The sequence below is a fragment of the Anabrus simplex genome, chromosome 3 (assembly GCF_040414725.1).
Source record: "Anabrus simplex isolate iqAnaSimp1 chromosome 3, ASM4041472v1, whole genome shotgun sequence".
In the NCBI taxonomy this organism is placed as follows: domain Eukaryota; kingdom Metazoa; phylum Arthropoda; class Insecta; order Orthoptera; family Tettigoniidae; genus Anabrus; species Anabrus simplex.
In genome coordinates this window covers 297368109-297380842 of record NC_090267.1, presented here as the reverse complement: position 1 = coordinate 297380842, position 12734 = coordinate 297368109, and the positions used below count along the sequence as shown (strand labels likewise).

The 12734-nt window shown below is 41.2% G+C and overlaps 1 protein-coding gene and 1 pseudogene across 1 annotated transcript in view; one reads left to right on the top strand and one right to left on the bottom strand.

Annotated features, from left to right (window-relative positions):
• LOC136867248 (probable G-protein coupled receptor No18) overlaps positions 1 to 12734 on the top strand; it is a 1741601-nt gene that overhangs the window by 1577629 nt on the left and 151238 nt on the right. The gene's annotated exons all lie outside the window — the stretch shown is intronic.
• Positions 9214 to 10685, bottom strand: LOC137498956 (uncharacterized; annotated as a pseudogene).

Here is a 12734-nt window from a genome sequence, read left to right as displayed (position 1 = left end):
TTGTCAGATATCAATCAGCTGTTAACTTCTAATCTAATTTCCAAACATATTATTCTATCTATCTATCACACGTTATTATGGCTCAACCTACGCAGCTGGACAAACTGAAACGAAAGCGCTCTACTCAACGTTCAAACGTCTCTCGCTTTTCTAGGGAGATAAGTAAATTTAACGATTCCTCACCAATTGACGAAGTAGAACACAATTTGGATAGACTGCAGGAAAATTTTAGGAATTGAACGCTTCTGGACGATGCCATTCATGATCTCATAGCCGACGCCGAGTACGAAAACGACGTTCAAGTATGCGAAGAGTATATATAGAAAGTGCCAAGCGTGCAATCCGCAAAGCTAATAAATTCTTAGCAACACTGATGCACGGGATTTAGGTCCACAGTCAGCTTCATTGACAGCCACGATGAAGTTAAATTGCCGACTATCAGGTTAGAACCGTTTACGGAGGACATCGAAGTATGGCCACGTTTCTGGGAACAATTCCACTCTTCCGTGGACAAAAACCCGACAGTATGTACTATCAACAAACACGTCTTTCTACGGGGATACTTGGACGGCGAACCGAAACGTTTTGTTGATGGAATATCCGTCACAGCGGAAACATATGAACAAACTAAAGGAATTCTTCAATTACGTTACGGAGATAAAAACAGAATAATTCAGTCTCACTTAGGTTATCTCGAACACCTCCAGCCCGCAATTTCAGACAACCCTGATGTTCTCAATTCCACATTTATAGATGGTCACCGAAGAGTTCAAGCCCTCGCCTCGCTAGAAGAAAACGTGGACGCGTATGGAAGAATGTTAGCTCCGAAAATCCACCGTGCCTTCCCCGACGATCTTTGCGGACGTTGGCTTCTTCACGCCAAAAGATCAGAATTCGAAGAGAGCAGCATTTCAGGACTAATGGAATTTCTTAATGACGAGGTTCAGAGTGCCTTAACCACTCAAAAGATACGAGGGGATGTTTCTGTAACTACTGTTTGCGTACCAACAGCAGCCAATTTCAGTATTAACGCCAGAGCAAGTAAGTCCAAATCTAACAACAAACGACCACCAAATTCATACTGCGTGTTCTGTGAGAATAGCGGCCACTGGGGACAAGACTGTAAGAGAATGACAAACTTCAAGGAGAGAATTGAGAAACTGAAGGCTACAAAACAGATGTTTTCTATGCCTAAATCGAGGACATAATGCACGACATTGTGTTAAACGAGACAAGGGAAAGTGCACCAAATGCAAGAAATAACACCATGTTTCCATCTATGACGACAGAGAAACTCTGTCTACTTCCGTGGGTAAAGTTGACGTACACTCCAAACTTCACATTTCTTCAGACTGCGAGAGTATGGATAACGGGACCAACTGGGAAAAGTAAACTTACTCGATGCATTCTAGACGCCTGAAGCCAGTCGAGTTTCATCGACACATCCTTGGTTGATTTACTACAGCTTGAGGTTACTGACAAAAGAAATCTTGTAGTGACTTCATTCGAGACATCATCTTGCATCACAAGTTCCAGACGACAGATAAAACAGATGTTATGGGATTTTCTACTAACGCCAGCCTCAAACTCTCGGCCTTTGAGAGCAATAATACGTATTCACGTCATCCAACAGTACCACACGACATGAATGCACTGGCATCAGTAGGTAAATTGAGACTAGCCGACCCGAAGGATGATTCATGTGAGCTTCCCATCGAAATTCTCATCGGCGCAGACCATTATTGGAAGGTCGTGAAGATAGACCAACCAATTCGGTAACGTCATCTTTAGTCCTCCCCCCAACGATATTTGGATGGGTCCTTAGTGGGAATAGATCAGACACTACAGTCAATCAAATTACAGTCCAGCACATCTCTCTCTCTCCAACAAAATAACAACCAATAGGATTTCTCATGTATCAGATGATACCCTACGAACATTCTGAGAACTGGAAGCCATTGGTATCACAGAAAATCAAGAACGTGTATTGACAACTAAAGACAATACCATTCTTCAAGAATTTCATGAATCTTATAGGACTGAAGATGGCAGAATAGTTGTAAAACTTCCCAGAAAGAAAGACGTCCTACTCTCTAACAATCTATCCATCGCAGAGAGACGCTTCTATAGTCTGGAGAAGAAGATGCAGGCAAATGAAGAATTTAAGATTATTTATCACCAATTGATGCTTAATTACATTTCGAAAGCACAAGTAGAAATTGTTCCTGCCGACGACACAAGCAAAGAGATATATTATTTACCCCATCACGCGGTTAAGAAAGAAAAGAAAGGTAGCACTAAATTTAGAATCGTTATTGACGCTTCCTCAGATGAAAAAGGTTATCCATCCCTCAATGATGCCTTGGAAATGGGACCAAACCTGCAATCTGAGATACTTGCCACTTTGCTGCGTTTTCGTTCGCATGCTAAAACAATCGTTTGCGACGGATGCCAGGCATTCCTACAATTGAATCTTCACGACGATAACAGAAATTTGACTAGATTTCTTTGGTACCGGGTGGAACTGAATAACGAAGGGGACTATGTGCCGAAGGACGACATCATTACATATCGGTTTGCACGTCTTCCCTTTGGACTGACTAGTAGCCCGTTCTTATTGTCAGCCAATCTACTAGAGGTAGCAGCACTGAAATCAGACAGATATCCGAAGGCATCCACCGTAATAGAGAAGTATACCTTTATGGATGACTTTAAAGCTAGTGAAGAAGAAGATAACGAGGTCATTACGCTTTACTACGAACTCACTGCTTCACTGAAGCGCATCAAGCTTCCTCTCTCAAAATGGGCCACAAGCTCTGTAGATCTTCGAGATATATGGAAAGGTGAAGGCCAGGATTATAAGTCAGAGACGAGTGTTTTAGGAGTGGCCTGGAATTCCATGGACGACTATATTTTTCATGATCAGTCTGATATCAATGAGATCCTATTATAAAAACCTGGAACTAAGCGAAACGTTCTTCGTGCGATATCAAAACTTTACGATCCTCTTGTTTTGTTCACTCCAGTCTCCATCATCGCTAAAATTCTCTTTCAAGACATTTGGCATAGAGGAATCGACTGGGAAGAAATATTACCATCAGATCTCGCGCAATGATGGCAGTCCTGGACGGAAAAACTGCCCGTTTTATCAGCGTTGCATGTACCGAGGTGGATTGGCATATCCAGAAGACTAAATCACTCCGCAATTCACGTGTTTTGCGACGCGTCCGAAAGGGCCTACGGAGCTGTACTCTATGTGCGAACTACGACTGATAACTCATGCCTGATACGATTAGCCTGCAGCAAGACTAGGGTTGCTCCTGTGAAGAAAATCACACTTCCTAGATTGTAACTACTCGCCGCATTAATTGGTTCACGCCTTCTGAACTATTTCTGTAAGGCGACTGAATTCGACGTCACCAAAGCTGTCTTATGGAGTGACTCAACAGTGACACTTGGTTGGGTAAGAAATCATCCCAACAAATGGAAGACGTTTGTGTGTAATAGGATGACTGAAATATTACGCTACACTACGCCGAGTCAATGGAGACACTGTCCGGAAATCCAGAACCCAGCGGACCATCTCACCCGAGGAGTTCAAGCCGATTATTTTCTCTCACTTGATAGCTGATGGAATGGACCAGGTTGGCTGATTAAGGAACGATCTTCTTGGCTTCATGACATCAGTGACTCCGACATGACACTACCAGAAGAAAGGAAATCACCCCCATAAGTTCTAGCGATAACAATGAGAGAACCACTTGTGAACGTTGAACGGTTCAGTTCCTACTGGAAAGTACTTCACGTCATGGCTTGAGTCTTTCGCTTTATAGATGCAGCGAAGAAGAAGAAAAGAAAATCCTACGCTTTGACAGCTGCGGAACTGGAAGTTGCTCGAAACTACTGGATTCGAAAGGTCCAAAAAGAATGCTTCACCAGCGAATTGACAGCGCTTCGGAGAAATGTTCCCCTTCTCTCATCATCTCCGATAGCATGCTACCATCCCTTTTTAAAGAATGATCTTATTTGACTTGGGGGAAGACTGCAATTTGCCGACTTGACTATGACAGAAAAACACCCCGTACTCCTAGACTGACGTCATCGTTTCACACAACTCTTGATTATGCAGACGCACGTAAGACTTCACCATCTAGGAGTTCGTATCACTCTAGCAGAACTTCGCAGTGAATTCTGGATTCTGCGAGCTCGGCAGACAATCAAAAGGGTCATTCATACATGTCTTCCGTGCAAAATAGCTCACAACGTTCCACTTCAGGAAGTAGAAGCTCCCTTACCTCTGGATCACATCCGACCTGTACGACCTTTCTCAGTTACAGGAATCGACTTTGCCGGCCCCCTGTACATCAATGTCTGCCACCAGGTCAAGAAATCGTATATCGTCTTATTCACTTGCGCTACTACGCGCGCTGTACATCTGGAACTAGCAACATATATGTCGACTGATAGATTACTGATGGCTCTTCAACGGTTTGTGGGTCACCGTGGGTTACACACCGTGTACTCAGATAACGCACAAACTTTCCAAGTGGCTAACAGAGAACTAATGGAGCTCCTCACTACAATTGAAGATCCCAAGATACATCATTACTTTGCCCATCACGCTGTCACCTGGAAATTCATAACACCACGGGTGGCTTGGTGGGGAGGATGGTGGGAACGGATGATAGGTTCCACCAAACGTTGCCTCAGAAAGGTGCTAGGCCGCGCACGAGTACATGAAGAGGGTTTAAATACAGTCTTAGTGAACATCGAATCCACCCTAAACTCACGCCCCATCGTACGTGACGGAGACGACTGCGGAGCCTTAAGACCATCCCATTACCTCAATGGAGAAAAGACTACCATTCTTCCAACAGGTCCAGAGCCAGAAACAAGGAAAGGTCTAAATAAGGAGTTCCGTATGATGATGAAATTCACGGATGAGCTCTGGCGGCGGTGGAAGAAGGAGTGCCTCCTCCAACTGTGAAACTACCACGAGGTTAAGTATACTCGCACTGGACATTCTAAACTACGAGTAGGAGATATTGTTTTGTTACAAGGCGACGTGCTGCCCAGGTTGATGTGGAAAAGAGCTCTCATCGAGGATTTTCTCCGAGGAAGAGACGGACGAGTAAGAACAGTCATCCTGCGTCAGCCAGGTGGATCCAGAATTAGCCGACCGATTCAACTGGTCATCCCTCTGGAGATTGATCAGGGTGGGGAGGATGATGGGGATCTTGCCTAACATCTCTTCTTTGACTCCGTGAACGAAGAATATTGTTTGTGTTCATTTTTTATATATATTGTCTCCGTTAGTAAAAGAGAGGTATTGCCACGTAAAGGTGTGTTTCATTAACCTCGCTCTCCCATCACGATCACAAATCACGACAGTTATTGTGAAGTAGGGAAGTATTATACCTAATTTCTTAGTTAGAATGTTGATGGCACCACTACTAAGTTCATAAATGTGGAAACTTAACAAACTATATTAAATATGCAATATCCCAGTCTGGCAATAATTATGTAAAAAATGCGACATTACCAACTTCCAAATGTTATACTATTTGAATACAAATTAAAGAACATTAATTAGAATTGTTATTGCCTAATTATTATTGCGTCCACGATCTGCATTATAGCGTTTGCATTTTAATTATTATCCATAACTAAAGAATTATCCCAACCGGTGATAATGATTGTATGTTACATTTTTATATATGAAAATGCTATATGAAAACGTATACTGTTATGCCATATAAAAAAGCAGAGTAAAATACAAAATATATCATTGGAAATTAATTACTGCACAAAATCGTGCGTTTGGTTTTAACAGGCAGCTTTGTTAGATAATTTCTATAGATTCCTTGTCACAAGATAGCCCGTTTAGGATCTCTTCGTGAAGGGAATAGTTCTTTAATGGCTTGCATTGTCTCACTTCATATATGTGCTGATGTTTTCCATGATGTTGGTACATTTCTCACTGTTTACCCATAACGTAGCCAATATAATGTGACCACGGCCTGGTTTCTTCATTGCAAATCACCTTAGTAATTCATTGTGAACTCACTGGAAGCCACACGCCTTAGATCTTCAATTATGTACAAAAATTCACTGAATTTCACAGAGGGAAATATTCACGTGCCTTACTGTTTCTTCACAAATCTGTCCACAGTTCTTATCGAGTGTATTTCTCAAAACCAATGTCATTATAAAAAGTACTTCTCCAAACCATCCGAGTATGTACAAAGCTCGTTCATGAACTTTACAGAAAGTATCATGTAAAGTATTAAAATTATAACCATGAATGTTTTGCTTCAGATATATTTTTTGTTCTAGAAAACTTCACTATATGTAATAAAATATTTTGGAGACGATCTTTATTTGCATATGGTGATATTATTATTATTATTATTATTATTATTATTATTAAAAATGAACGGAGAAGAATTGTTCACGTCCCCACTGTCATCGTCCTAACAGATGCGCCAAGATTGGTTTTTGAAACTTAATATTGCCTAGACGTGAGAACCTACTAAAATTTAATTATTGAAAGTGAATTTCCCGCTCACGAAATTTGGCACAATTATGACAAAGTCCGTTTGCAACCTTTGTATTAAAATCATTGAACTTCAGTAAGCACACTTCTCAAAAAAGTCAGATGTCAACATTATTATTTTTATTTTCAAAATGTCAGCAAGCAATATTATACGCATAGAATTTCACACTATCTTTGCCTTCCATGAATTAATCTTGTCACAGCATGGCTGCCTGTGTATAATCCGTCGAAACTGTCGTAGGTTTATGTTCAGTGAATGAATCAATATAATTTATTTATTCCTCCAAGACTTTCAGTGTTGTTCATTTTATGTATGATGATCCAGATTTCTCTTGTAGCATATGCAATTACTTTTAATTACGTTACACTGCTCGTATATCATTTCAATTGTGCTTTCTTTGTTTCTTGTTTTAACGTAAAGTAAAACACAAGTAACACAATGCCACACTCAGCTAGGGGAACTGCGGTCACAAACCTACGCTCCCAATTTGAGAGCCCCTGGTCCTCCTTTTAGTCGCTTCTTACGACAGACATGGGATACCGTAGATTAATTCTACCGCCCCCATCCACCGGAGAATAGACAGATACACAGACAGACCCTAGCCCACAGTAAACATCGTAATGCAATGGGGCGCGTGTAGAGTTGGGTCGTTCATGAACTAACTAGTTCATTTGAACGACTCGTTTATTTGAACTGGTACGAGTTCGTTCAAACGTGTGTGGTTAAAATATTTTGAACGGGTCGTTCACACGAGCATACAACCAAGACCAACTACAATACCTCAGATCTTAACCGACCTACCGAAACTGTCCATAATGGCGGCAGCTGGAGTGCTAGCATGCGTTTGTTTTGATTTGTGTAAGTCGTGTTGTTACCAAATATTTACGGAAATTTGAATATTATTAATCGTACATTATATTTGTTTATAGTCTTAAGAAGGTTATAGATCCTCTTTCAGTGCCGTAAGAAGCTGTTTGTTCACAAAGAGCTTATTTATTCCAACAATATCGGTGGTGATCAGGTTAGTGTTGATTCTCGTGTTCTTCTCTGAAAGCACTTTCTTTATTTTTAGTTACCTATGCAATATGTTTATAGTTTAATGTGCTGTGTGTCTGGGTGTAAGTTAGAGTTAATCAAATGTATTGTTAGGGAAGATTTTATATACCCATAGAAGGCGGTGATCTAATTCGAGTGCCACGCAAACTTCCGGAGTTAAAACTAATGATCTATCCTAGTATTTGCCCTATCAGCCAACGTACCTTGCTACAAAGAAAATTAAATCAGTCCCGGAAAGATCCGGAAAATCATGACCAAGATTTATTATTTAGAGACTAAATTAATCTTAAACGGTGGTGCAAGAATGATGTAATTAATTTTCAACGTTTTACAATGAACGTGGGTAAACTAAACCTAACAACAAATACCGTGAGTGAACATGAGGATTATGTTCTTTTTTTAATAAAATACAATTGTGCCATCAATTCTGGTGAGTTTTAAGGTGACGAGTTCTTTAGATGGTCAAGTGTATCATACAAATATCGCTAGCACCTACTCAACAATACAGGTGAATTTTGAAGGGTTGAAATTTTCTTGGAGAAATTTGCTTGTATATTTTACATAATGGGCTGTGGTTAATGGTGGTGTTCCATAATATTTCATGTAAGGTTAATAATTTTCTTTATGGACATCTACGTATATATCTTATTTGCTGACCGGAGTTTTATATGAGAAATATTTGTATACTCTCCTTTCGTTATTTTCCCCTCTGAAATTACATTGATACTTACAATTCGCGATAACGCTACCTTTGGTGTTTAATTATTTATATTTTGAATTAGTGAGTTGCATTTCATGACGTTCGACTTTTCTTTGGGTGACTCGGAATAAACATGTATAACCTTCCCCTCAACCTCTCATTATCGCCCACCGATGTCCGCCATGTTTTTCCTGGATTACGGTCTGGTGTAATTGTAGTTGGTCTTGATACAACATGTCAGAGGACGAAGACCGAAGCAAGCACCATCTATTGTAAAATGTACGTACTAGCTCGCGCCGCTAGTTTTGTTGCTGAGATAGCTCATATTAAACTACATCGTTCATTTGAACGACTTCGTTCCTTGAACAAAGTGCCGCGAGAGCTGTTTCCTTGAAGACAGCACAAATGAACTAGCTCGGCAATTTGAACGACTTCGTGCCGCGAGCAACGAGCTAGAAGGGCTATAGGTGGGCCGGCGTAAGGTTGCACATGACAGCTACGCAAAATGTTGGTCACACTGCAGTGGCGCACGAAGCGATGTTGCCGCCATAGCAACAGCTGATTGCACGACACGTAAGATTTTAGAAACATGAGAGAAATGTTTTTAATGCCATCGCGACGATACACGATACAAATGAAATCGGCCGACAACAATCGCACTTTCAAGACACCGATTAAGTTTACAATGAAATATATCACACAAAATGATACGAGATAAATCTACTACGAAGTTCTTATTATCCCAATGTTAGAGAATGCGTAAGAAATCGGCAGACAAGAAACTCACTTTAAATACACCAATAAATGTTACGATAATATACACCGGTGCTAACACAAAAGATTTCGAGTAAAATCTATTAAATTTACGAAGATTCAGAAAAGTTATTCTTCTTACCTTGTTTACATTGGTAGAGGTTCTATACCCTCCAGATCACTGCCATCACTACCGTCGCCTTCGTTGTTGTTGTTGTCGTCGTCGTCATCATCATCATCATCGTCGTCGTCGTCGTCCAGGCAGATCATCAACTCCTGACAGTCACTGATGATGCCATCTATGGCCATCGCCGAGTTAATTAATGTTGCGACATGGCTAACTTTCTTCCTCCAAGAAGCCGCATCCACTAGAGCAATACCTTCTCGGAACAGTCTTTCCACTTCAGTAATTGTGAAGGATTTGTTATTTGTGCGAACGTAGCGTTTCACATCACTCCATACCAATTCAATAGGGTTGAAGTGACAGTGGTACGGCGGCAACCTAACAACCTCGTGTCCTTGTTCCTTCGCTACCTCATCAACTACGTACTCGGTGAAACCGGTTTGTTTTGTTTCACCAGTGCATATAAGGCTAATTTAGTCATACCCATATGCGCTGGGATATTTCTTGCCTGCAGCCATTCCACTAACAATTCTTTACGGGCGCTCGAAGTAGGGGTCTTGTCCATTATTACCGAGTGGTAAGGTGCATTGTCCATAACAATTACGGAAGGGCCTTTGAGCTGTTGCAGGAGCTTCTTAAACCAATCTAAAAAGCGAACATGGTCCATATCTTCGTGACAATCACCGGTTTTTTTTGATCGGAACATTAGAAGACCACCTTCCACAAAACCACTGGATGAACCCGCGTGCGCTATTATTAATCTGGCGCCCTTCCCATTCGGTTGATTACCGGAGCTTTTAGGACTGTCATCAGTCCAAGATTTATCAATGCACTCCCCAGCATTCACCCACGTCTCATCCAACCATATTACCTCGTGGAGATCCTTACCGACAAGTTTATTTAAAAAAATACTCCTAGCCATCACGATGTGCGACTTTTCAAGCAACAGTTTTCTTCCGTTCAGTTTTTTGTATCTGAAACCTAAGGCTCGCAATACCGATTTTAAGGAAGTTTTACCCCCGGAGAAAAGATTTTTCTGTTTAAGGGAGACTATTAATTTTGCCACCACAGGATATTCCTTCCTGCTGTAATAATCGTACACGTGTCTACGTATTGCATCAGCCTGGAAAGAATCAATTCCTGTAACAGGAGATGGCTTAAATCGTTTCTTTCCTGGCGTGCTAAGAAACAAGTCCCCACTCTCAGCCCTGTTTCCGCCACTGCTAGGTTCCCCAGTCCATTTTTCCTTCAGTTCCTGGAGGAGAACACCTTTCTGAACCACAGTGCGCTTTGAAAGCCCTAATGTTTGACTTGTACGTTCCACGACTTGATCTGCAGGAACAGAGGGACGACCATGCAAACGTACGAATTCCCTCTCCCTCTCGTAAAACTCGCGAGTTCTCCGCACTAATTCACATGCCTGACTATTAAGGGGCACTCCTCGGCGCAAAGGATTATCACTTCGTGATTCATCATATTGTCGTTTCCGTGACATCGCACTGCACTAGTTACAAAAAAAAATCACAGTTATCTCACAAAAAAACACCACTTTCATCAACGCGCGAACCACACCTGACCACGTGCTAGCAACGACAGACAAGCGGCAACACTTCAATACGGAAGTCAAGGTAGTTATAGATGGCACCACTATACTAGCCATATTGCCAACAACAACCAAATGAAAATAGTTCATCTTTATTTTTGCAGCTCGCTTAAACATTACAATTTTTTTTAATGCTCATGTTTCTGTAGGTATATAAAAGGTTATACGCACTCTACGGAATTAAATACGAGCTAATATGTATAAAATCGATTAACTGTATCTGACATAAAAAGTAATGGATTGGTCGTTCTGATTGACGGGTGACGTTCTTCAATTATTTTTTGTAGTAATGCCAACATGAACTATAACTGTCAAGTGCAACCTTGTAGCGGCCCACCTATAGAATAACATAGAGGGGCTGTATGCCTGAGATCAGCGCTCCCTGCGGAAGCAAGGTAATAAGGGGCAGCCATGTTAACTGTTGTCAAAACAAAGCGAATTGGCGCGAGAGCATATGTTGAGGTGGCAGGGAGATCGTGCATGCCAATTTAATTTCCTGTTTTAAGAAGTGAAAAGACAGATTCTCGCTTTCAAGAATGCCAGCCGTAAGCTCAGCGTATGGTTGTACGAATCGGAGTAATACAATCAAGGATATATCGTATTTTAAGTATTACTGAATTATAGCAGAGATTCCTTTCTGTAATTTCTGTTTCTAATTAAACCCATTTTATTGTTTACACAGCGAAAGTACGGATAGCCACGGTAAGTATTTGTCCGATTATGTTTCAGATTTCCTTTAAAGAACAAGGAATTAACGGAACGATGCGTTGTGAGGACGAAAATAGATAAATGGTATCCTACTCAATACAGTCGCTTATGCTCTGTACATTTCGAAGATAAGTGTAAGTGCACGTATGAAACAAATGACCAACGGCGATTACTTGCACATGCCGTTCCAACCCTATTTAATTTTCATTCACATTTACACACAAAGAAAATTGAGCGCCCACCACCAAGGAAACGTAACCACGAAAAGTCACCTACTTCGGTCAAACGTACACCAAGTATGGTAAATACAGTATTTTACTACTATTTGTGAAATGTATGCTGCCTTTATAGTAGATGTCAGTTGCCTTGGTATTTAAAACTAGGCTACACTTCATAATGGACAACTTTCAAGGTTACCTTTCAGCTAGTATCATATGGTATTGGGAAAAACATGATATGCCCCCCTATACAATATTATAATAAATAATTACATTAAACAATTATAGCGGCACAGTAGTCATGGGCCGCCTTTGTCGTGTAGTGGTTAGCGTGAGTAGCTGCCACCCCCCGGAAGCCCGGGTTCGATTCCCGGCTCTGCCAAGAAATTTGAAAAGTGGTACGAGGGCTGGAAGGGGTCCATTCAGTCTTGGAGGTCAGCTGAATAGAGGTGGGTTCGACCCCCACCTCATCCATCCTCGAAGTGATTTTCCGTGGTTTAACACTTCTCCTCCAGGCAAATGCAGAGATGGTACTTAACTTAAGGCTACGGCCGCTTCCTTCCCTCTTCCTTGTCTATTCCTTCCAATCTTCCCATCCCTCACAAGGCCTCTGTTCAGCATAGCAGGTGCGAACGCTTGAGCGAGGTACTGGCCCTCCTTCCGAGTTGTAACACCGACCCAAAGTCTCACACTCCAGAACACTGAATTTGAGGTGGTAGAGGTGGGATCCCTCACTGAGTCCGTGGGAAAAACCAACTCTGGATGGTAAAAAGATTAAGAAAGAAAGACAGTACTCATGGGGACGCAATAATTTTAAAAATATGAACAGAATGAGAATGTAACCTATTGTAGGTCCCTATAATTTTTACACTTTCTGTCTTAAATATTTATGTGGACGGTTTATATTGTAATTTTGCTTAACCACAACTGCCAAGCAGTGTAACGCTGTTGTTCTGATTTCGAGGCCTATTCGTATGTCACTGTGCGATAATTTCGAACTACCCTACAATCAACT